Source organism: Mastigoproctus giganteus, chromosome 7 (genome assembly GCF_048544385.1).
Source record: "Mastigoproctus giganteus isolate SK-2022 chromosome 7, ASM4854438v1, whole genome shotgun sequence".
Lineage (NCBI taxonomy): Eukaryota > Metazoa > Arthropoda > Arachnida > Uropygi > Thelyphonidae > Mastigoproctus > Mastigoproctus giganteus.
This window is the reverse complement of record NC_143581.1, coordinates 53,289,464-53,315,724: the sequence shown is the minus strand read 5'-3', so window position 1 is coordinate 53,315,724 and position 26,261 is coordinate 53,289,464.

The following is a 26,261-nucleotide window of genomic DNA, read 5'->3' as shown; positions in this document are numbered from 1 at the left end:
AATTCATATGCCCATTAAAGAAAATGTCGTTCTCTTGGGATTCGAAAATTCACTCGGTCGAATTCTATCCTTACAGGAAATCAAGTATAAAAGGACAGTTTTATTATATACTAAAACCAGTTGACAAGGAAATAAAATCATATAGGAGAAACCAAATGGACAAACTGTTTGTATAATGTGATTCTAGGAACTTTTATGTATCGAAAAACGGCGTAAGTGCCGTGAGGAGCATGACGCTGAAAGACGGGATTACACTGTGGGGTGGTTGGAGGGAATACTTTACGGAAGTAACCTGCACATATTTGGGATGGGCAAACATCACGAATGGTAAAAGAAGAACTGTCAACATTGAGATTTATGGATTAGGACCAGAGGAAGTGTGGAACTGGTGTCTGTCTATTATTCAGCAGCAGCGGTGTTATATCGATTGTGGGAAGAGAAACCAACGGTGTCGTTATAAATTTTATGAAGCGGTTAAAAAATCATCCGGATCAACGATCATTCTGTATATGAGTTTTTCACATAAACTACAGATTAAACAAATATAGTTGAACTGAAATAGAACAACGAATAAATATACATGAATCGATATGGTAAACAAAGTATACATTTAAACCGATCATAACAATCGATAGCACTTACTCAGAATATACGTGAATTGTAAGTAAAGATGAAACGAATTTTTTGTTTATATTTTGCCCATAGTGTCAGAGGAATTGATAAGATAGAGATTACAAGAATATTACTGTATTTTGTAGTATCATGTGAAGTCGAATACGTTGCGTGCTTGACTCTGTAATGCATAAAGTCCAACCTTCCAAATCCGGCAGTCCATTATCGGGCACCACCCATTTTCCGGCTGTGTTTAGGAAAACGGATGAAGTAACAAACCATTCGAAAATCAATTGTGTTAACCTTCGGCTATGGTTGCGAAAGTGTGGTTGGCTAAATACATGCCACGGGAAGAGTGTCGCACGAATTGTTTCTGAGTCCAGTTGGATTATTCATTCATCAAAGTAGTGAGTCAGAACTCATTGTGCAGGGTGGACATTTCACCCTACACAGATAAGTTTTACCGCGCTCTAACAACATGAAGAAACTTGTTAAGTCTAATTGATATGATGGCATTATCAACAGCTCAAATTAATAATAAAAACAAAACACTGGTTTTGTTTTTATTATTAATTGAGCTGCTGATGATGTCATCTTAGTTTGGTTTTTAAATTTTAGGATGTACAGTATTTTCTTATGTTTGTCGTTTAATTTATAGAAATATAATTTTATCTTATATTTTAATTGATGTTGCAACTATCTTAGTTATGACGTTGCTATTGTTTTAAATGTGTTCAGGTGTCTCTAATACTTCAGATTCCAATTTTAATATGGAATATCGGTTTCAGAATGTTGCAACCTACTATTATTTTTGTAGGTGTTCATTTTCCAGGGCTGACATCTTGTGAGTATGGGCTTGGCACACCCAGGGTCCTGAGCTGGATATCATCATTCTTCTCTTTCTTGGTGATTCCCTTCTACTTTTGACTCTCTCTCTCTCTCTCTCTCTCTCTCTCATTGTAACTTGGGAATTTTTTTCCCTTGTGCAGCAGCATAAGCCTCATGCTTCCTTGCACCATATGGCTATTAATAATAATAATAATAATAATAATAATAATAATAATAATTGGGCCTCTAGGGATTTACTTTTTCCCACATTCATTGGTATTGCACTTTCTCCCGTGCATGCGTGACCTCGTCTCTTTGGACTGTTGAACTAATAGTGGGATTGGCCTACCTTCTCTTGGTTAGGGACGAGTGGAAGTGGCCGTCCTGGAGATTGCTGCTTCCGGGTAGCCAAATGGCCAGAAGAACAACACAACATACACTAGCATCACACAACTCATATATCTGGCCTATTCTCCAGAGTTCTATATCTTTATAATGACACGTAGCGGAGTTGAACTGACATTCCAGGTACTGCCCAACAAAATATACATACATACAAGTCTAAATTGATATAGGTGAACAAAATTAGTGACTCGCTGAAAATAAACGACAGATTATTTAGTTTCTCAGTTTCACGATTCCTACTTGAAACTTTAGCCTGAAGTAGAGATTCATTAAACGTGTTTACTGTCGCGATAGCAAAGTGGTTATTATAATCACCGTCCTCCCGACGCTGAGTGTAAAAGCCCTGGTTTCGAATTCCGCCAATGACATGAGAACTTTTGTGGGCTTCCCCCCCCCCCCCTTCCTTGGGTCAATTGGTCAGTCTTTGGCGAGGAGAGCAAGATGTTTTTTTCCCCCAGAAACTTGGGATTTTCTTCCACCAAAGCAGACAAACTGACCAGAGAACATGCAATTTACAGACACGGATAAATGAGGTAATTCTGTGGCCCTAATAAGACATCTGTTTTATTTTTTTTAAAATGCGTTTACTGTTTAGTAAATGCTTTTAAAAGTTTTCGGTATCGTTTGTAAACAATGTCGAACTGAAACTTTCATCCATTTTCCGCCTAAAAAAAATGAACTAGCCCAAAGATTTGTGGCCTTTCTGAACACGTACACAGTTCTGTCTATTTTGTAAAAGGTTGTATTATCGATGACGTTTGAAATTGGACTTCGGTGAAATGACTGTTTGAACTTTTGCTTTCCTTCTAAAATACAGATAACGTATTGTTATCGATGAAGGGGTTTTAATTTAATTTTTACTGTACTGTGCAAAATTTAATGCATTTTACCATGTACTTTTCTTTACCTTTTTCTCATGAAAAAGGCTATTCTTGCACAATACTGTGTATTACGAAATGCAGTGGTTTTCGTGATCACACGAAATCCGGAAATTAGATTTTGACTGCTATCATGTCTAACCTGCATTAGTTTTTATCTAATATTAGATGTTTATATTCAGTGAATAAGGAACTTTTTAAATTTATCATGGCTGTCTTAGATCACGTAGCATTACGCGGCTTCTCACTGATTTTATATAGCCGTGGTGTCCACTGAAGTGCAAACAAAATGCTAGAAACAAGAGATAATACTGCTGTAATAATTATTTGTTTCCCAATCCACACCATTTGATGCAAACGGTAGACGTTGCACGTCTACCGTTTGCATAAAATGTTCTTCCCACCTTTAAAATTTTATTTTACTCAAAAAAGCAAATACATGGCTACAAAATCATAAAGTTAGAAAAAATTAAAGATGCGGGTGGATATGAATTGACATCATTATTGCTAGCTGATGCTTTTACTATTGAGCTTTTTTGGGAGATCACGTTGTGGTGTTGGGATATCACAACGTGGTAGACAAAAGATGTATATAAAGTTATCGTGGTTCTATACATCTTCATTCAATTAGGCGACAATACAGAGACAGTGAAGACGTTTTGCAAACCACACAAAGGTGTGGATAGGTGATTACTCATAGTCAAGATTTGCATCCCTTTCGAAGCCTGTTTCGTACAAAAACCATAGTAATGTGGCCAGTATCCATTAAATTCTTTCTATTCCCGGTAAGCAATGCATCCCACTTTTGTTTCTTTTCACACTGTCGGTGTGCATAGATCTGGAAGGATGTCAGCACTTTTCGCCATATCGAGATTTTCAAGAAATTCATTCACTGCCTGCTGGATTCTTCGTGGGATGAAGGATTGACGTCGTTCAAGTTCATAGATAGAATTCTCTTGGCATAATACACTGAGTGGCAGCTTTATTGGGTACACGTATTTACTCTTTTGATGAAATTTAAAGCTCCTTCAGCATAGTACGAATACATGATAATGCATCAGGTGTGTGCGATTCACTGCGAGAATAGGTACGAGATTTAAGTGAATTTGAACTGGCATGACATCGTTAGATGTGCGTTTGAATATTTCGGAAGCTGCAATCCTATTGGGGTTTTCACGTACTACTCAGTCAAATAACAGTCCTTTACAACAGTTGTAACCAAAAAAGAATTTCAGAATGCACAACTCGTTGTACCTTGTCATCACAAATGGGACATTACTGTCGACGACAGAACTTTCAACATAAAACAAGGAGATGCGGATACACAGGGCTCATGGACACCAACGCTAACAGTTGAAGGGTTTGAGAAATATTGCATTGTCTAACGAATATTGGTTCCTGCTATTTCTTGCTGGAATAACAAGATAAGATAAATAAATAAATAAAACTTAAATAAAATGCTTCGGAGGAAAGAATATGGCGAAAATCAGGGCATGGACCCATCCTGTCAAGTGTTCTCAGGTTGATGGTGGCGGGGTAATGGTGGGGAGTATTTTTGGTGGTGCTCATTGGGCCCCTATAATACCCAGTGGGGAAATATTTGGATGCCGCAAGTTATCTGGAAATTGTTTCCGATTTGGCTTATCCCTTAATGACACTAGTGTATCCACCTGCGAATGGGTTCTTCCAACGGGATAATTGCAGTATGTCACAAAGTTAGAATTATTTCGAAACTTCCTCGAAGAATCCAGGCTGTACTGAAAGCGAAAGAGATTCACACTCTTTGTTGGTATGTATACCTAATAAAACGCCACTAAGTATATATTTAACGAATTACAGTACTTTCTGTTAGCTCTTTTTTGTTAACTGCGAGTTGACAGTTAATTCAGTGCAGTAAAAAGCTGTTTGGCGTGCGCTACCAGGCAATAATTGCTTCTTTATGATTTGCTCTATGCACATTCGTAGACCATTGTAAAAATAGCATCATGACGAAGAAATATTTACATACTATAACATTACATAAGAATTGTACATAAGCACAGTATTGATTATAATAATAGCTCTTGATATTGTGCCTCTATATGTTTAATTTATGAATTATTTTATCAATGGTTGTATGAACATCGTATTACATGGGATATATTGTTATTGTGTAATGCTTTTAAGGCTCTGTTGTTATTATACTGTGTTCTCAGTACTGTATACACTTCTAGTCAGCACGCTGTCCAGGGAATAAACCGAAATGGTTAAATAAATTGATATAAATAATAATAATAGCACCATATTTGTTTAGTCGTTTAAGATCCATAACCCGCACCTTATTATCAAATACTTTCTTCGATGCAAACTCCGAATTTCTTTATATGCCTCGACTATATGGTCCTCAGCACCCTCATCGTACCAAGCCAGGTTCCTTTCCCCTGGAATACTGGATTTTGAAATGGCTAAATAGGGTTGCCGGGCTAACACCTACAGTCTCAAAATCTGTCCTGGTCACCAATCTTAATACGCTTCCTTGGAGGTATCCCATCATCTCTAGGAACCTTCTTACCCTCTCTCAGCTTCTATGCGGAAAACTGAGCTCACCTGTTATATGGGACATCATCATCAAACAGGAGAAGATGCCAGTCCAACACATCCCCATACAGATCGAAGCTGCGTAGCATGTCCTCCCTAAACGACATGTTTCCACATAACTCCTTTCAAATATTGAATAGATTAGCCATAGACGTTGAGAAGCTCTGCAAGCACAGGACCTACAGATTTCCATTTTTGTAGACATGTCTGCCCTCGTCATGCTCTAGGTGGACTCTCTGAGATGCCGCGCTGTCCACGCTCTGTTGTAGCTGTATGTACTTTTATATGTTGTATCTTTATGTTTATGTATCTTCACCAGATGCTGTTTAAGGCCGTGTATTGTATCTTGGCTCTGTACGCAATGCATTTGTCTGTCATTTATATTTAATCTCTGTATGTAACTCGCATCCTCTAGCTGCATAGCTGTAAAGGGACATTTCTTCGGAAATAAATTGATATTATTAATAATAATAATAATAATAATGTTCTAGAAATAGTACGTGGGATTTGTTAAGTTATATACAAGATCCATTTCTGATATATTAATCTCTTTAATTAGTGTTAAGTTACTTGTATTCTCTGTATAAGTATTCTGTAAGTATTCTTTGTATAATAATAATAATAATAATAATAATAATTATTATTATTATTATTATTATTATCTATTGTAAACTTATTCTCTTGTTAAATAAATTGTATTGTATTGTATTACCAGTACCCCGTGGAAGGTACTGGTACCAAGTGCACAGGGTGGTTGTTATTAGTAATAATAATAATAATAGTAATAGATGAGGTCTTCAAACTTATAATTATTACTGTAAAAACATGAAATCCGGTAAATCCTAGGATAATAATTCATTTTGGTAAAAGCAGGAAATTCGACTTTTATCAAAGAAAAATGGTTCAAATGCAAATATTTCCCATTATAGAAGACGTTTCGGAAAAATAAGCCCGAATTATTCACACATTTCACTTTATTTCGCTTTGATAGTAAATCTAGTATGTAACAGTTCGCCTTTGTAAAAGTCCATTTGATAATCACCTTGCGAATTCTTTTCCATTATGACTTAAATCAGTGGTTCTCAACCTTTTTTGCCCCATGTCAGAACAACCCTTTTCACCATATTCTCTTCAATGTCAGAATGCCATTCTCCCTTTCCAAGATTGATGTCATTCTCCCTTTCCAACATTGTCTGACTCAAAAGGTGCATTCCAAAAAGATAAAAAAAAAAAGGGAAATGTGTATCTTTATCTTTAATTTAATATGTGACATCCAATAAAGTGTGATGTCCTGTAGATTATGTACAATCTATAGAATTGTAGTTTGTAGAAAGATCAATATTTCAACAGTTTGAGTCTATCAATCTGTGGTCCCAATTCCTCCCCTCGAAACCCTAAAATCTCCCCTGGAGAGAATTCCTTCCTTGGTTGAGAGAACCCCTGGCTAAAATGCTATACAGGGTGATTCACTACCAGTGCGACAAACTTGCAGGAGGTGTAGGGGGCACAAAGACGAATCGGAATCACATAGCATTGCAGGGTCCGAAATGCCTTCGTCATGCGGTAGAGGACGTTGAACGGGAGGTCGCGTGAACAGCGATCCCGCTGGAAGTCAGCATTTGCGAACCGTTTCTGTTGAAGAAACCAAGTAACAAAAGTCCTCCGGAGTGGATAATCCGCAGGCTCCAATGATTGGACGCGTTGCAGATGGTATGAACTCATTTGGTTTGTTGACAGTATCCTCCATACAGTGGATTTCAAAAATTCCCAAGAAGTGAATTTTCTGGAAATGCCCTCTTTATAAGACCGTTAATTGCTCCAAATGTTTAATGAATATTGTGTGAAAAACGTCAGTCATGTGGCTATTTGAATTATAACTCAATAAAATATGATTAAAAAAAAAAGAAAGAAGGAGTCGATATCAAATAGTAAGGTTATTTGACTATCATGATACAAACAACAATTCGCTTTCTTTGTTGTACAGGACCGTGCAGTTCTTGGTACCAACTGCTGGGTGATTGCTGGCTCTGTCAATAACTGCATTCAGAACACGGACACTGCTTATAGTGCGTGCTTACATTGAAGTGTTTACCATGGATTTTAGAACCATTTGATGAATTATTGATATTTTTCCTGCAAGTAGCGTTCATTCATCTTTCTGCAGAGAAAAATACGAGCTTACCAAGTACTGTGTTATAAACAGTATTAAATCAAGCTGTTATTCAGTGAATAAAATAAATACTTTCAGTAGAATCTTCCTAACAGATAGCCTAATGATATGTTTCGCTCTCTTCTTTGCATGCTTCTTGTGATATGAATATGGCTGAGTGTAATTTTCAGGAATTTATATCTGGTTTAATTAATAGATCTTTCTTCCTTATCATGTTGTTCTTATTAGTCCTAACACGGCGATAATATTTTTAAAGGACATGTAAATAAAAATAAAGAACTTATTTTAATTCTGAGAAACCCAAATATAGATGACGTTTTGGAACAAAATATTACCTTCTTCTAAAGCCAGATTGAGCGGCGATTTTAATCCCCCTCCCCTCCCCCCCCGTTACACGCTTTCTTCAAGACTGGTTCAAGAAATGCGTCAACTATGTCGCTGTCGATTACTGAAATCGAATTCTATAGTAATAAACCTGTTTACCCACTGTCAGCTGCACTTACACTATTCGAGTTCGTTTCTTTTAAATATTATTAAAATGTAGGCGCATGCTTTCTTTACTATTAAAAATTTAAAATATTTCAGCAACGAAAATATGGTATGCGAAACACTAACCGAAGTTCATGGCATTACCTGGGGAAATTCCATATTTCATGCTTGACGAGTTGCCAAAAATTTTGTTTGGACGAAACTAATTTAAAAATGCATAGCGCTCATTAATTTTAATTTAAAGAACAAGCATTTAGTCTGCATAAATATAGTTTACAAGTATTATTGGTTTCAAATACACAGTAGATGACGAACTTGTCGCTAGATGACAGAAAATAAAACATCATCGGCAGACTATTCTCATCTTTTTTTCTCGGTATTAATATTTGCAAAGTACTAAATAAAATCATCTTCTGACTTAAAATTCCGTATCAAAACTACAGCAAGGGTTTCTGCAAAAAAAAAAAAAAAAAAATCTTTTCATCCATCAACACGCAAGTCAGCAGCAAGTTGTTTTATTTATTTGATTATGTAGATATACCTTGTGATTTTGATACTGGCATACGCCCTATGTGATATGAAGTATAGTGGTTTGACGACATCACGCTTTTGAAGAAGTCTAGTTTCATTGAATTCAGTCGGGGGCAGTAGTTAGGAGATAGCAGGGGAAGAAAGGAGGTTCCCCCCCCCATGAGTTATTCTGGGTTTTTCAGCTAGCACAACATTCACACCTGCCCTTTAATACATATTTATAGAAGTATAATACACTAGCACGCAATATGGCTCAAGTCCTGAAGCGTCGGTATATCATAAATTGCGTACGTAACGTCGGGTTTTCTGGTTTACGGGATGGAAAACCTAGTTTTCGGACAGAAGGAATTTGAACATGGCCAGGTAGACTAACATGTATGTGAAAAAAAAAAAAAAAAAAAAAAATCGGTGTCGAGTAATACTTAGCAATTTGGTTGATGACGGAAATCGAACTAGAGCTTTCCACGTTGGCAGAGAGTACGGACGCTATCCATTGTGCTTCTGGGAAGTTATTCAGCTAATAGGTGCATGGATGTATTTCTAGCTTTTTGAGTATCACAGTGACTTCAGTTGCATGAATTTAGTTTTCTGGCGTTTGATTCGTACAGATTTTTCTAAAATTTTTCTTAGGGTTTTCATCCTGCAAATAAACAGCTCCACTTTACTTTAGAATTCACGCAATTTACAGAAACTAAACGGTGATGCTAAACTGAGCTTCCTTGGAAGTAATTCAAAACAGCCCAACTCAAGAGTTTCGTTGTATTCTTTAAGCTAAAGAGATTTTGATGTATCGGTATATTTTATTGTCCCTTGGAAGAAAATATACCTGGGATTGACTAACTGCGGACCCCGAAGTAGAAGAAAGAAAGAAAAAGGGGAGAGGGGAGAGAGGCTTGATATCCTGTCGGGATATCAAGCATCCCACCTGATGTTTTATATGCTACGGTTATAAACGTACTTCTTCATTTGGAGCATGTTGTACAACAGCATCAAGTAATTTCTTATTTAATCGTGGTACTCTCTCTCGGCGCCTCCGTAGCCAGATGGGCAGGAGCAGCAGTGTGTAGCACACGCTTCTTGATTAGACCGGGGTTCGAGCCCGTCACCACCAAATACGGAGGATGCCGAAAGGTCAGGGAATGACCACCGCATATTCCTGGAGCATTATGGCCTTAGTTGCTAATGCTCCTATAAACCAAATAACAACAACAGCTTTCTCTCTATAGGTATCCTAATTGTGAAATCAGTGCTACATCATCTGTTGATGGTGACTTTTTGCACTAAAAGTGTTTGCGCAGTTTCGTCATTGCCTTGATACTGTGCTAACCTGATACTGACACTTTTCTTATTTTCTCAGTTGCTGCTGCTCTGTTGTTTGTAAATTTTAATTATAAATGTCCTTTGTTATGAGTATTTCACCTTCTGATGCTTTTAAGTTGTAAATTCCTGAACATGACTGCATATCATTTGTTTATCGCAAATTATTCTCTAGTTTTAAAGATAACATTAACATACTGATACGTGATACTAGTTTTTAAGGCTCGTCAGCGTCCTAGCCCATATTAGGCTTGTATATTTTGTCTGTCAAGTGTGTGTGTCCACGACTGAGTTGCAATGTTCTGTGAGCTGAAAAACTTGACACTGCTCACGAAAGAAACGTTATTCCTCTGCTTGAGATAGCTGACTACAGCCCCAACTATGACGCCTTTAAAAATTCCTTGTCTCCGACAGAATTAGAACCCAAACCTGATTCGAACCAGTTCTCTAAAATAAGTCAGTGATACGAAGAAATATATCATAGATAACGAACTTACTTTATTCTTATGTAACATAAAAATATGTTAAATAAGAATAAAGAATAAGAATAAGAATTGAATACGCAGTACTCAAGCCGTGGCCTGACCATTGCCTTATACAGAGGGATAATCACCTCCTTTTCCCTGCTAGCAAAATTCCTATATATCATTTACAAAACCCCATGACCTGCCCTGGCAGCCTGTCTGCATTGCTCAGAAAACTTCATATCTGCCTGCACAATTACTCCCAGGTCTTTTTCATTTTCTACAACCTTAAGTGTAGTACCACACAGTTGGTACGTTTCTCTGGGGTTACTTCTACCCATATGTAGTGCTTTGCATTTGTCAAGGTTAAACTTCAGTTGCCACTTCTTAGCCCATCTGCCCCAAATTATCTAGATCCTGTTGCAGTAGCACACTGCCATTACTGTCATTAACAACCCTGCCAACCTTTGTATCATCTACAAACTTCGACATTAAGCCTGATATACCTTCATCAATATCATTGATAAATATACAAAACAACAGTGGACCTAACACCGAACCCTGTGGGACTCCACTAATAACATTAGTCCAAGAAGAGCAGCACCCATTGATTACCACCCTCTGTCTTCTAGCACTTAACCATCCTTTTATCCATTGTAGCAACTTACCCTTAATACCATTCTGCTCCAATTTGCACAATAGTCTTCCATGCGCAACAGTGTCAAAAGCTTTCCTGAAATACAAATATATGATATCAAAATTATTTTTTGCATCCAGTTCCTTTGTAACCACATCATAATATCCTATCAAATTTGTCAGACAAGACTTTCCCTTAACAAACCCATGCTGTGTCTGAATTATTGCTGCAGTCTTGTCTAGATGATCCTGCAATGCATCCTTAACCAGCGACTACATTATTTTACCCGGAACAGAAGTTAAACTAACTGGTCTGTAATTACTGCAAATTGCAGTGGCTGGAGACTAGGCACCTGCGTGGTGATCTGATTGAGGTATATAAGGCCTTGAATGGGTTGAGCACGCTGAATTCTGATGGGATCCTTCCACTTGTTCAGATTACGAATCTAAGGGGGCATAAATTCAAATTAAGAAAAGACAGATGTAGAATAGATGTGCGGAAATTTTCCTTTAGCCAGCGGGTGGTTAATTGCTGGAACAAACTTCCATCTGTCGTTGTGGAAGTTGATAGGTTGAATAAATTTAAGGAGGAACTGGAGAGGCATTTGGAGGGAATGGTTTTAAGGAGGAACTGGAGAGGCATTTGGAGGGAATGGTGTGATTTTTTTTTTTTTTTTTTTGGCTGATGCTGCATAAGCTCATACATTTGCTTTCTTGCATCACATGCCACTACTACTACTACTACTACTATGTTAATTCCCGAAGCAAAAGTGAAATATTTAAATGTTAAGGGCGCCATATTTGTAAATGAAAGTAGCTGTGTTGTTTTAATTCCTTGGAATAGCATTTTAATAAGGTGGCAGCGATCACTGGAAAGTCAATCATTATACTTTGAACCTACCTAATACTCATACGGTCATAAAATCTTATCAGGGTTAACGCTTGGGAGCGTGCTTTTGTTTGTGACCTCCATCTTAGAGAAGTTGACTTCTTTCCCTAGAGGAAGAGAGATAAAGTTAAGAAATCACCAGAACTTATAAATTATTCACTACTGCCATCACTTTGCACTGATGTATTCCGTTGCTCTCTCTGTTTCTATAACTTTTTAAATATTAAGCAAACACATCAAACTTTCAAAATGTGACATAAGTCGCATCGAGTGTAGCTACTCCTAACAATAATTCGCGTTTGGAGAAATGCAGTGAATAAAAATAAATATGTTTCGAATAATGACTATATTAAGCTTTCGCTACTTCTGTGCTCTTACACAATGTTACATTTTTTAAGCTAAAACATATTACATTAAACAAAATTCCGGGAAATAATCACTTGCTTTTCATATCCAGAAACGTCGAAGATGTATTTTTTTTAATACGAAAACAATTTATAAAATACATTAATTTTTAAATCTGTAAGGTATGTAAAATTTATAAAACAATAATTTTTTATGGTACAACTCTTTAAAAGTTAATAAATAATCTTTATATTTGAGGCGAATATTGGAAAGGTAGATAGACACAATGTTCGTCTATCTACTTTCTCTACAGATACACGAAGATTGAGAGTCTGAAGAAAGTTGAGAACATTTAACTCTACCCTTTATTGGCTTACAGTATATATATCCGTGTGTAAGAGGGAGAGAAAAAAAGAATTGTCATTTATTCTTAAAAAAAAAATAATAATAATAATAAATAAAATAATAATAATAAAATAAATAAAAATCTCCACCACACTAAAAGCACTTTTCCATCTGTTATATACCAGATTTTTTTATACCTGGCTCATAAAAGTCTTTTATTTGATTCTGGCGATAATATTGTTTGATGGCTTCTTCATTTCATTGTGAGATGTTGACGCCCTGCCAGATCAATTTTAAGTCATCCAGAAACATAAAAATCGCAAGACAACTCCAAATATACGAAGGACATTCATCACTTCCAGGATATGGTCGCATATTATTGTGTAACATATATTCGTTTATTCATTCCTACAGATTTCAGGATAGAAGCCTTTTCATAATCTTGAATATTTTAGCCATATGATTTTCAATGGGGCGTTTGGTACATAGATGTTTAGTAAATCATTTCTGCCTATGTTTGTTGAATTTCTGCGTATTTTTGTTGACATCCAAGCAGCATACACAGAGAGAGTTATTAATCATATTTTTTCACAATTTTTTTCCAGTTTTATTAATTTATAAAGAATAGACATCTAAGGAAGTATCACTCCTGACTTCCCGACTTTGGACCTACTGGAGGATGAATCAGTCGGTCTCCTCTCAACATTCTTTAATATCTCCTAGTCGAAGCCAGGTACTAATTTAATTTTTTTAATGGATAATTATATATACACTGTCCTCCAAAATGTATTTGTATATCTCACTCCTTGGAAGTAATGATTAATTCCAGAGGAACGGAATAAAACGAGAAAAATACTTAGATTTCTGCACAACAGGTGTGATAGCAGGTTTTCACTGGACAGATCCATTTGGCAGAGAGTAGAAAGAATTAGACACCTAATATAAGTTGCTGCAAGTTTTGAATGCGAATAGAAAACAGAAAGTGACGGAAGCATTCATCGAAAGAGAGGAAAGTTACCGTTAATGATCCCAGGGCATGTCTACAGTTAAATGAATATTAATAGAAAGTCGGAAAGCTACCCTTAATATATACCAAATCTCTTGAGCCAGCTCATATTTTGGTATACAATCTATATACCAACATATGAACTGGCTCAAGAGGCAGTTGAAACAACTGAGACAAGTTGTTAATAACAACAGTTATCAGAAACGCTTCATAAAATGAGCTCCATGATCGCGCAGCTGCTCCTAAGCCAAAGCCATCACTAGCAATGTACGGCACCGCCTGTCCTGTTGCAAAAAACGTATGCAGTGACATTACAGTCGTAGAAGAAGAATGTGATGGTGAAGTGATGAATTGCGCTACAGAGCCCGGTCATCAGATGGGCGCACGTGGAAGTTGTGTTCGATATGTGCAGAGAACGGTTTCACCCAGATTGTATTACACTGACAATTAAGTTTGGTAGTAGCAGTGCAATAGTATGAGTCTGTTTTTCCTATTTTGGGCTTCCATCACTGGTTGTAATCGATGAAACCATACACGCAGCTGTCTATTGTGATATTCTCAACAATTTTGCCTTAACCTGCATTGTAGCAGTTCTATGGGGGAAATGCCTTATTTTACAGCATAACAATGCCTTGGTCAAAAAACACGGCCACAACAACGGTTTGAGGAGAATAATGAAATAAACTTCCCACTTTCAGCTCTGAGCCAAAATCTTCCAAATTAATACATTTGGGATGTCTTGAATTAGCAACTGAAAGCTAGAAAAAGACACACTAGTTCAAGAGGAGCCAGCCGCAGCTTTACAGGAGGAGTGGACAAGATTCTAGTCTCCACACTCTAAAAACTTGTAGACGTCATTAAATCCCAATTCATATTCGATATTAAAATTTCTTTTTTTCCTAAGAAATTTCAGTTAGTAACCCAATACAAGCTGGAGGTTAGGGTATGTAAAAAAAAAAAAAAAAAAAAAAAAATATATATATATATATATATATATTATTCTTTTGTCTTATCTTTGTGGTTTGTTATTCTTTTGTATTAATTTTGTTAATTACAGTTGTTTTTTACACATAGGTATTTTAGTAAATACATAACTGTTCTTTACGATAGCCTAATCTCGGTTATCTTAATTTACCATGGCCTATACATTTAGGATTTTTCAACTTGTTACGTATTGCTAAAGAAATTGTCATACAATTATTAATGAAAAACTATAGCAATAAGCAAATTATCAATACTACTTTATAATATTATATTAAACATTCTTATACATTTCAGTATTACATCACATGTACTTCAATCCCCTACTTCATCGGGGGCTTTGAGAGGATTGACAGTCCATTCGATGTAATGCATTTCTTACTTACCCGTTTCTGTTTGTATCTATCACAGCTTTGCTATTTTTTCAGTACTAAATTCTAATTTTTGAACCCTTGTTTATATTATTCCTAATTGTTATTAGTTAAATTCTTTTTTTATAATTAACCAAATTAATTTCCCATCATCTACCCAGCAACTGTGATAGAATACACAAAGCCCAACGGGTAAGTTTTTTAATAAAAATATTGCAATAACTTTACTCACTTGATGTTGTTATACTGGGTGTTTTTATTTATTATACTTCTTACTATTTATTATTATTACTTCTTGCTTGCTTATTAATTACTTACTTTCGTTCGTTCGGACTTCTCTGGACAACACATCTGTATGGCGGGACGTTTTCCTTCCTTAATCATTTGTTCAATGATAACCCCAGTATACTCATGTGATTGTCTAGTGGTTTTTCATATTAGGACAATGGTCTCGGCCCTCGGTAACCCTATTCAACGGCAGGGAATAGGAAAACTGCAGCTTTGACCAGGGCGTTGTGTCAATACCCAAACTCTTTCCAATTCTAGGCAGAAATTCGAGTACCCGCGGTATCAGTTCTATTATATAATTCTTTGCTTACTCATTCGTGTGAATAGAGGATAGGCCTGAGGCATATGTTTAAAACAAAATATAGTTTAATATACTCCACTATAGAATTGATACATGTATGAAAACTACTGCCCTAGCGGCAGTGACAAGCAAATCCTAAATCATTTGGTTATAATAATATAAACTGACTTTATGGAAGTATTTAAGAGTTCTTAGCATTTATTGATGTTTTGGAAATTAATGGGTTCTTCACATAGGTGTTCTTCGTGTGGATACTTCATCTCAGGCAAGGACTAGCATATGACATAGTGGTTGTACAAACATGATGGGGTCAATACTAAAAATTCTGCATAAGATGTGTTTTAACTTATTGTACACTATTTTATCTATCGTTAATTGCGATAGACGACAATATAAATGGTGCGCTATTTAAGATAGCAGCATTAGGATATTCTATACTTAACAATACCATCATAATAAATCATACTGGTTACATTCAGTGTCAAAAGAAGTAATGGGAGTTATTACTAAAATGTCGCGCTATTTAGGATAGCACACATAAAATAGGTTTTACCCTGTGACACATCATGTTACCAATAGTAAATTATGATAGACTGAAATACTATGTAGTAAGCTATTTAAGATAGCAGCAATTAGGGTATTCTACAATTTATCAATGCTAACATAATTAATTATATTATTGAGGAGTAAGGTTTATGTATAGCTGTTGGGATAACTTACCTAAATAAGGATGACTCATTCTACGGGGGTGGAACTCGGCGAGGGGATTCCGTGCTTTCGCAGCCTTCCTTCGGGTTCTGCTATCTTCGCTCGCTCATTCTGTATCTTCTTGCGCTGTTCTTCAAGCTTCTCTCTGTACAGTCATTCTGTAACGTAATTCCCGTTTCCAAAAACTACTGTATTTTTTCACTCTCTCTCATACAGACTAACTAACCGACTGCTTCTACCAAAAGCCACCACAAAACAACCCCCTTTCGCTCATCGTCCACCAGGGTATATGCTCCTTATCGCATGAACTTTCGCCTCACACCGAGCTTGAACTAGGGTGGGACACTTTTCTCACGTGGTCAACATCAGACACACTGACCAGTATTTGTCAGGGAGAGCGAAGCTCGTATTTTCGTGGACTTGTGAACTTACTTCTACGTAGCGACTGTTATCTTCAGTTAGGAAAATAATGGCAAAGGGAATTTATAACTGAGAAAGCAACTAAGTCGAATTTTACCATTCTATATTTGACAAGAAACTGATAGCGGTTACTCATGTACGATTGGCATTTATATTTTCTGCTGAAACGGTCAAAACAACTCTTTAGCAAGAAGGGGCACAGCAAAGGGGGGGGAGGGAAATGCATGGGAAATATCTGTAAATTAATATGAAAAATGTGGGCATTTTACACTCCTCGCCACTACCGCTGAGGATTTCAGTCGGGGTACACAACTAAGACTGAAATTCTCAACGTCCCTACTGGGGCTTTGACTTTTGTCAGGGGGGGACAACATAAACATTCCTCCTCTTACAGTATGTAAAAGAAACTTAATTACTAACATATTATATGGATATAATCAAATAAAATACAAGACAAACAAAACAAAGCGTATAGCACTTAGTTCACTGTGTGGACTTAATGTATTCACACTTCTCAATGCTGTTCGCTCTCCACATGGAGGCCATTGTCTGCACCCATCTGTTGAGAAATTGTTTTTTTTTTATTTTTTTATTTTTTTCTCACCACTAAAGTCCGTGCTTCAGTTAACAGTTTCCCTGGTTTAAATAAGTGAGCATTTTGAAGCACAACAGAAAACAGATCTGGACTTCCAGGCTGAGGTTGTCAGGCAGTAAAAGAAAAGTTCTTCTGTAGTCCATGATTCGGTGAGGTTATTCTTCAGCAGGCTGGAGACACACAAAAGGAGCTTATCCCTCCAAGGAATGTTCTGGGCACTGCTTTTGTTCATAGTCCTTACTTGGCTCACAGGCACGACATAAAACATAAACAATCACACAATTAGTAACTGTCCTCAGGTCATGGACACAAAGCATCTGAAGTTAATTAACAAGTACATTGTAATTGTATACATGTAACTAAACATCACAATAATATAAACATGAACTAATAACTAAAATGGATCATTGCAACATACATAAAAGAAATATCATATATGTAAGGTTTTTCAAGAATACTAAAGTTAGGTCTATTTTTGACTATTGTAGACATTAGCAGTATCCTTACACAGAAATGAATGGAATTGCAATCTTTTCTGTCTCCACGCTTCATGTTTTTTTTTTTTTTCTTATGTTTGGTCTAGTCTTCCTTGGCTGTTACCACACGGCCTGGTGGTAAACCACTTTCACTATTCAGTTCTCAGGAAGAGCTTTTCTTGCCTTCACTAGACCGATGAATTCCAGCCACTGGGTGCAAAGGTTCACTGTGCGGACTGCACAGTGGTCCGCCGGGTGGTTCCAGGGACAATGAAAGGGATTGTTTCTTGCATCAGGCAAGAATTCTGGATCGGGACAGGAGAAGACTTTAGCATCCACCACAGTCCGGAAGGGAAGGACTTTTTCCAGGCTTCGTGCCTTTCTTTCTCCTATAGCTATGATCGTTTGGTATGGCTTCGTAAGGATGCTTAACCATGATCCGAAATGCTGAGATGCAAACGCTCCTGCCTTTGGGGTTGATGCAATATACTGATGGTCCCAACTTACTAGGGCAATCTCCTCTACTTTGAATGCACTTTCTTGGTTACTGGCAAATAGAAAATCAATGACGATCCACTTCGAGAAAGGAGGAAGTGATCCAAGGGGGTGTGTCGTTGGTGACCGGGGAAGGGCAGGTGTGCACCAGGTTGGGCGGACAAAGCGATTCACCATCCCAAGTCTATGTTTTGAAACCTGCACCTCACCTTTCCAATTTAGGAAACTTCTCGTGCCATGGTTCTCATAGTGGCAGGGAAAACGCATTTCCAGGGCTGCCTTAAGTTTCCTCCTCATGGGTTGAGACCGCCTTACTTCCTTTTGTTTCCGCTCTTGCTGGGAAAGCTGCTGCGGGGTTAGAATCAGCTCAGCTCCAGAAGACTCCTGACAAGGACTTATGGATTGATTAGGCGCTGGGATCTCCCTTTCTGTGGTGGTCACCCTCTGTATCCAACGTAAAGGTGCTAGGAGGAAGGTCAGCATTCTAGCGATGAGGCATCGTACAGACCTGTGAAACTCCACCATCGCGACTAAACAAGGACGGATAAACACGACTAGTTAGTGAAGAAAATACTTCTGTTTATGCATTCCATCCATCCTCTCTTCCATACTAAAGATTTGCCCCACTTACACATCTTTTCCTGGCCCCGGGTGCCAAGCGAATGTGATCGAGCGTTTTCTCTGTACTTAAAAAGTGATTATCAAAAGCGATCTAAAGTTATATTAAGTTACTGTCCTTAAGAAATTTATTTTTTATATCAGCTACTGTCACAAAAAGTACTTGTACAGAGCAAGAAAGAAAAGCTACCTTTCTTTATTTTTCATACTTCTTTTACTAACACCTAATACTCTACGCTTGGTCACACCAGGCACTGCTCCTGCCTCCCCGTGGCGGGGCCGGAAGTCTTGGCAGAAAAGCTCATCTGCCAAGGACTAAAAGGAGCAAACATGGATCAACATGCCTTTCCGCCTCTCGAGCCGACAAGCTCTCGGCCAGAGTTAGACAACGAGCATAACACGTCGCAACCCAAGAGGATGAAAACCACTTCCTCAGCGACAAATTGTCCTGCATTTCTAATAATGCACTCTCTTGGAGATCAGCCTCTCAGTAAGCTCTCTCCGTTTGTTATCCAAAAACATCTGGAAAGTCTGGCAGGATCGCCTAAGACAGTCAAGAGGCTGCAATCAGGCGACCTACTAGTGGAGACAATAAACCATGGACATTCGCAGAAACTACTAAACCTTGCCAACTTTGCTGGAATTCCAGTAAAGGTTTCTCCCCATGCTACCCTAAATACATCCAAAGGGATTATATCCAGCTGGGATCTTTTGAATGTCACGGAGGAGGAGATAATGCAAGAACTTCAAGACCAAAATGTCATTGCAGTCAAAAGGATTAAGACTAAAAAAGACAATATACTTGCACCTACAAGGAACATTATCCTCACTTTCAATACACCAAATCTACCAACATCGATAAAAGCAGGCTATCTACATTGTCGAATTAGGCCCTACATTCCTAATCCTTTGAGATGTTTTAAGTGCCAAAAGTATGGTCACTCTCAAATGGCATGTAGAGGAAATCAAGTTTGCCCCAATTGTGGGTCCTCTGAACACACTCAAAGTGATTGCTCAGCAAAAGAAATGGCCTGCCCCAACTGTAAAGGCAACCATCCTGCCTATTCCAGGTCATGCGAGAAATGGAAAACTGAAAAGAAAATTGTGACATATAAGATTGAAAATAAAGTAAGTTTTCAAGAAGCAAGGAAAGTAATTGCTCCCAGTTTAACTAAGCGTACATACGCCAGTATTGCGCAAAAGTATCAATCAGTGGGCACCCAAACCGATGTTACAATACCTACAAACACTTCAATTTCTGACTGGGCTCGGGCTGTTCTCTCCCAGCAACAATCCAATACCCCTAAGCAGATGAACCAGGCAAATAATACTGCAATTACAGTACCAGCAACATCTCCTTCTCCACCCACAGTGACTGCTTCTACATCAAATAATCGGAGCTCACATTTAAAAAAGAATATCCCAGAAACATCTATGGATACATTCGACTCATCTAGACAAGAACCTATATTAGAATTACATGCGGAAGAAGAAATGGACACCGGTCGACCATTCTTTTCCAAAAAAGACAAACCAAAGCCTGAACGTCACAAGCCAACCACATTAAAAAAGCAGTCAGATACAGCTTCTTCTACTAAACACCAATAATGCCTTATATTCTACAGTGGAATTGCAGAGGATATCGTAGCAACCTTAATGATATTCAAGTCCTAATTCACCGCTATTCTCCAGTTGGTTTCTGTCTACAGGAAACCTACCTAACTCCACAAATTTCCACCAACATTAAGAACTATGTCATCTATCGACAAGATCGTAATACTTCAAATGCTGCCCGTGGAGGTGTGGCCATCTTCATCAGCTCAAAGATCCCGACCAAACAAATTGTTTTGCAAACTGATATTGAAGTTGTTGCCGTACGTCTGATAACCCAGATTGCGTTAACACTAGCATCGGTCTATCTCCCACCAAGTCATACTTTCTCTTACCAAGATCTTGAAAACCTGCTAATGCAATTGCCACCCCCGGTCTGTCTGTTGGGTGATTTCAATAGCCACAATCCCTTATGGGGATCAACAAAAGTAGATACACATGGCCGATTAATTGAAACTTTTCTAGACAAACAAAACCTTACTGTTCTTAATACTGGTGCACCCACTCACATACAATTGCCAACTGGACAAACTTCTGCAATTGATCTATCAGTATGTTCCCCGACTCTGTATCCAATCATAGAATGGTCTGTTTTAGATGACCCCTTGGGCAGTGATCATTTTCCCATTATTTGTGATCTGCTCACTGCTCAACCACCATTAGTCAATCCCTGCAGGAAATGGAAGTTTTCTCAAGCCAACTGGGTCAAATTTAAATCTTTAGTCACCCTGGATGAGCAATATATACGGACACAGTCGATAGATGAAGCCACAGATTATATCACTTCACACATACTATCTGCAGCTAAGTGTTCAATTCCATTGTCGAATCCGCATTCCCGACAGCACCATAATTATTGGTGGAATGAAGACTGCACTAAAGCAAAGAAGTTAAAAAATAAAGCATGGAATATATTTCGCAGATCACCAACCACGACTAATCTAATCAATTACAAGAAACTAAGAGCGAAAGCACGTCTCATTCAAAGGCAAGCCAAGAAGAATTCTTGGGTTCATTTTGCATCTACCATAAACAGAAACACTAACTCCAGGTTAATATGGAAGAAAATCAGACAGATTTCTGGAAAATTCCCTACAACCCCCTCACCTATTCTTTCATGGAATGGGCAGGAACTCTCAGCTCCTGAGGACATAGCAAATGCTTTGGGCGAAACGTTTGCTAAAGTTTCAGCGGTGTCAAATTATTCGGCGGATTTTCAGAAAATAAAGACCAAGACTGAAGAACGAGCTATAAACTTTCGAACCTCAGTCTTCCTTCCGTATAACCAGCCTCTTCAATATCACGAACTCCTACATGCCATGAAAACGACACACAACGGTGCTGCTGGGCCAGATGGCATATCTTATATCATGTTACAATACCTTGGTGACAAAAATTTACAAATACTACTGGTCTACTATAACAGAATATTTATGGAAAACATTTATCCCATCTCCTGGCATCATGCCACAGTTCTTGCCTTTTTGAAACCTGGAAAAGACCCTACAAGGCCAAACAATTACCGACCAATTTCCCTCTCCAGTTGCCTCGGTAAATTACTTGAAAAAATTATTCATAATCGACTTGTTTGGACCATCGAAACACAACACCTAATGAGTAATAAACAGCATGGCTTTCGTAAGAACAGGTCCTCCTTAGATCTCATGATTAAAGCAGAGTCTGCAATTCGCAATGCCTTCGTAAAAAATGAACATCTGGTTTTGGTTTCCATTGACATAGAGAAGGCATTTGACACTACCTGGCGTCATGGCATTCTCAGCGACCTCCATGCCCTTGGTCTAAGGGGCAACCTTCCTATATTTATCAGAAACTTTCTCCAGAACCGTTCGTTCCAAGTCCGATACCACAACTCTCTTTCTAAGACATTTTTACAGGAAGAAGGAGTGCCACAAGGTTCTGTATTGAGTGCAACCCTCTTCGCCCTTAAAATTGATTCTATAACAAAAGAACTCCCAAATACAGTTGAGACCTATCTTTATGCGGATGATCTATCCATTTCTTGCCATTCTCAGAATATGAGATCCATTGAACGGCAACTGCAGTTATCCTTGAATAAGGTGCAAAGTTGGGCAGGACTCAATGGCTATCGTCTATCTCAGCAGAAAACTGTTGCAGTCCACTTTTGTAATCAACGAAAAATGCATACAGATCCTGAACTTCAGATGTCAAATTTTCCCATTCCAGTGACCAACAATATCAGATTCTTGGGATTAATCCTTGACAGAAAATTAAATTTCCTTGAACACATTAAATCGCTACGTACTTCCTGCCTTAAAAAACTGAACATACTGAGAGCTTTATCTGCAATGTCTTGGGGAGCAGACCGTACATCTTTGCTTCTGCTATATAGAGCATTGATCAGATCCCGTTTGGATTATGGTGCTCCAATCTACGATTCTGCCCGAAAGAGTACACTACGCTGGTTAGATCCTATACAGCATAGTGCACTGCGGATTGCCCTTGGCGCATTCAGGACATCCCCTACCCAAAGTTTATATATTGAAGCACATGAGCCCCCTCTTTGTCTCCGCAGGAAAACACTACTTCTTAAGTATGCAGCCCGAATACAAAACTGCTGTCAGCACCCTATTGGGCCGTATCTCTTTAATCCACCACTGCAAAACCTTTATAGAAACAAACCCAGTAAAATAAGACCGGCAGGCTTACGACTAATTGAAATAACACAGAGTTGGAATATTCCTAATGTCAACAGGCTAGACATAATGAAATGCTCACACCCACCTTGGACACCTCCTCCACAATTAACTTGTGATACTTACCTTCAAAAATGGGGAAAGAATCTTTTACCGTCACTGAACATGAAACAACTCCATGCAAGCCATATTCAGAAATATGCTAGTTTATTGCCAATATATACTGATGGCTCCAAATCACACTCAGCTGTTGGAGCAGCAGCAGTATTTCCCTCTACAATCATTTCTGCTTCCCTTCCACCTGAGTATAGCAGCTTCTCTGCAGAACTTCATGCAATAAAGTTAGCTTTAGAAAACCTGAATCTCTACCCATCTCTAAAATATATTGTATATACTGACTCTCTAAGCTCAATTACAGCAATACAAAACTTTCGTTATAAGGTTCATCCTATATTAAACCAAATCAGAAGCCTATTATTAAAAATTGAGGAACGTCATCAATCAGTGACCTTTTGTTGGATCCCAGCCCATTCGGGGATAAAGGGGAACGAACTCGCTGACAAAACTGCCAAAAATCCAACAACTTATGATTTAACCCTTGCTCCTATTCCAATCTATGACTATAATCATATCATACAAACAACATGTCTTGCGATGTGGAAAGAGATATGGGACACCCAAAGCAATAATAAACTTTATCAGTTGAAACAGGATCCACAGCTTTGGCGCTCTAGCATCAAAACAGTACGAAGAGAAGAAGTAGTGCTTGCACGAGCACGGATAGGACATACATATCTGACTCACCTTCACCTACTTACAGGAGAGGATCCTCCTCATTGTCCACACTGTTCCTCGCACTTATCAGTCAAACACATTCTCGTTGACTGCCCTCACTATGATCAGGACAGAATATCCATCCTCCTTTCCCTAAAAAATTTTCCGGAACCGAAGACATTAAAAAATATTATAGGTGACGATGCAAACATCAATGAATTCTTCTCTTTTTTGAAAAAAATTGGATTGTATCATAAATTTTAAAACATCACTCTAATAAGCCATAAATTGATTCTATCCAAAATTTGAGTTTTATTATTTTCCTATGAATAGGCGCACTATAGCCCCAGCAGCTTGTGCGCCATTAAACCCCCATCACAACAACAACAACAACAACATCTTTTCCTCCTTATACTTTCGAATCCCGGGTGAGGGAGTATTTGGTACCATACATACTCCACATTTACCTTTCATTCATTCTTCCTGCTCTCACTCACAACCTCAAATGTCACTTTCTTGGTTTCCTTGCATACCTCTCCGAAGACGAATTACTCAATTCATTTGCAAAATCAAACATGCCATGCATGGCAAAAAAAATAATATCCCCATCAGAAAACAAAAACTTTAGAAATCATTCCCTTATTTTAAAATAGCCCTTGATTCTCCTAATTAGCACAATGTTTTGTTTATCAGCAGTCTGGATTTTTGAAGGCACGAACATGAGTACACTACTTCAGCAATCTTGTTTCTGTTTTTTTTTTTTTTTTTTTTTTATAGTCAATATTACCTATATGTTTTGTTCTATATTGATCTTCTTACATTAATGCACTATCACTTACTCCCTACTGTCATACATGATGAAGTTCTCATTAGTAGGTAAACTTTATTCAAAAAGAAATTATTGACGGAATTAGAATTCTGATTAATATTGTTTTGAGGATTTCTTTCCACAGTAAAGTTTTTTTTTTTTTTTAATATATATTATTTATATATATGTAGTACAAGAAGATGGATCCCAAGTCTAGATCTTGAAGTTCAGAAGTTACCTCCTATTCACTTAAATTTTTTTTTCTCTGGAAAGTGATAAAAACAACTAGTGACTGGGAGGAACCAGCCGTCCCCAGGCCAATTGCCCTATCCTCTCTCCAAAAGAAACCAAATATTATCTCCCTCTTGTTCTCCCCCTTTTTTTTTTTTTTTTTTTTTTTAGGATCCTCTCTCTTGACTTTTGGATTTCGATGTGCAATGAGAGAGAGGGAAAACAAAAAGTGACTAGGGGATTTCCGGACATTCCCTCAGCCACCTGTATCCTTCCTCTCTCCATTTTTATACCGCATAATTTCATAAAGTCTAGATATATTTGGTGGAGAAAGGTGTTTGCTTTAATAGTATTAGCTCAATGGTCATATTTGAATAGAATTCGGATACAAAATCTCTGGTTTTTTTTTTCAAGGTTCATTGGAGTGGTTCGTGCTTCTGCGTGAGATTTATAAAGATAAATTAATTCTATTTTCCTACTTGTGCCATGTCATTCAATTTGCCATCCATTTATCTGGCTGCTGATAAAACACACTGCCAGAATCCAACAAAACTGATCAATTTCTTCACCTCTGTGGTCAGTTATGTACTTTGATCCTTTTCTTATCATAACTTCGCTTATCCCCTCTCTCTTTCTCTTGAAATAACACAAGTGTTTTTTTTTTCACATTAGTACAGGAAGATGATCTACTTATCTAAAATCTTGATCTCCTGATGTCATAAATTTTTTTTTTGTACTGGTAAAGTGGTATGTAAATTAAAAAGAACCCTTTTCTCAATAGTCCTACCACAGTTTAAGCAGAAATGCAAATTACATTCCCAATCATTCCTCATACTCTCCTCAAAAAAAAAGACTTGTGCTTGCTCTTCACATCTGCTCCTATAGTTCTCAGTATTCTCTGTCCCTTTCATCTCATGCATTATTATGCAGGGGATGTGTATACAGGTGTATATCCCTTCCTCCTTCCCCGATTTTGCTATTAGATACAGATTCGGAATCGAACCTTTTGTACATTGAATGCCTTACAAGAATGCTAAAAAGATTTTTTTTTTTTTTTCTCTCCTTTTTTTTTCATCTCTTCTCTCTTCTGTGTTTCCACCTGTGCCATTTATACTTCTCAATCCTTTTTCCCGCTTCCACTTTCTGTCACCAATCTTATTATTATTTTTTAAATTTTACTGGTGCTGGTTCTGAAACTGGTCGTTCGGTGTACACAACTGTCTTGCCAAAGCATTCACTTTGCTAGTAACTGTAATTATGGCTTGTTTCTCCTTGAAATCGATACACATCACTATCCTCACTTTAGTCTCTCCAGGCATCTCTCAGAATACCTGCCAGATCAGAACTACTGCCATCGCTTGGTCGAAGGTATCTCTCAGCAAGATGTGGACCCAATATCCACTGAACTGCTCTTTCT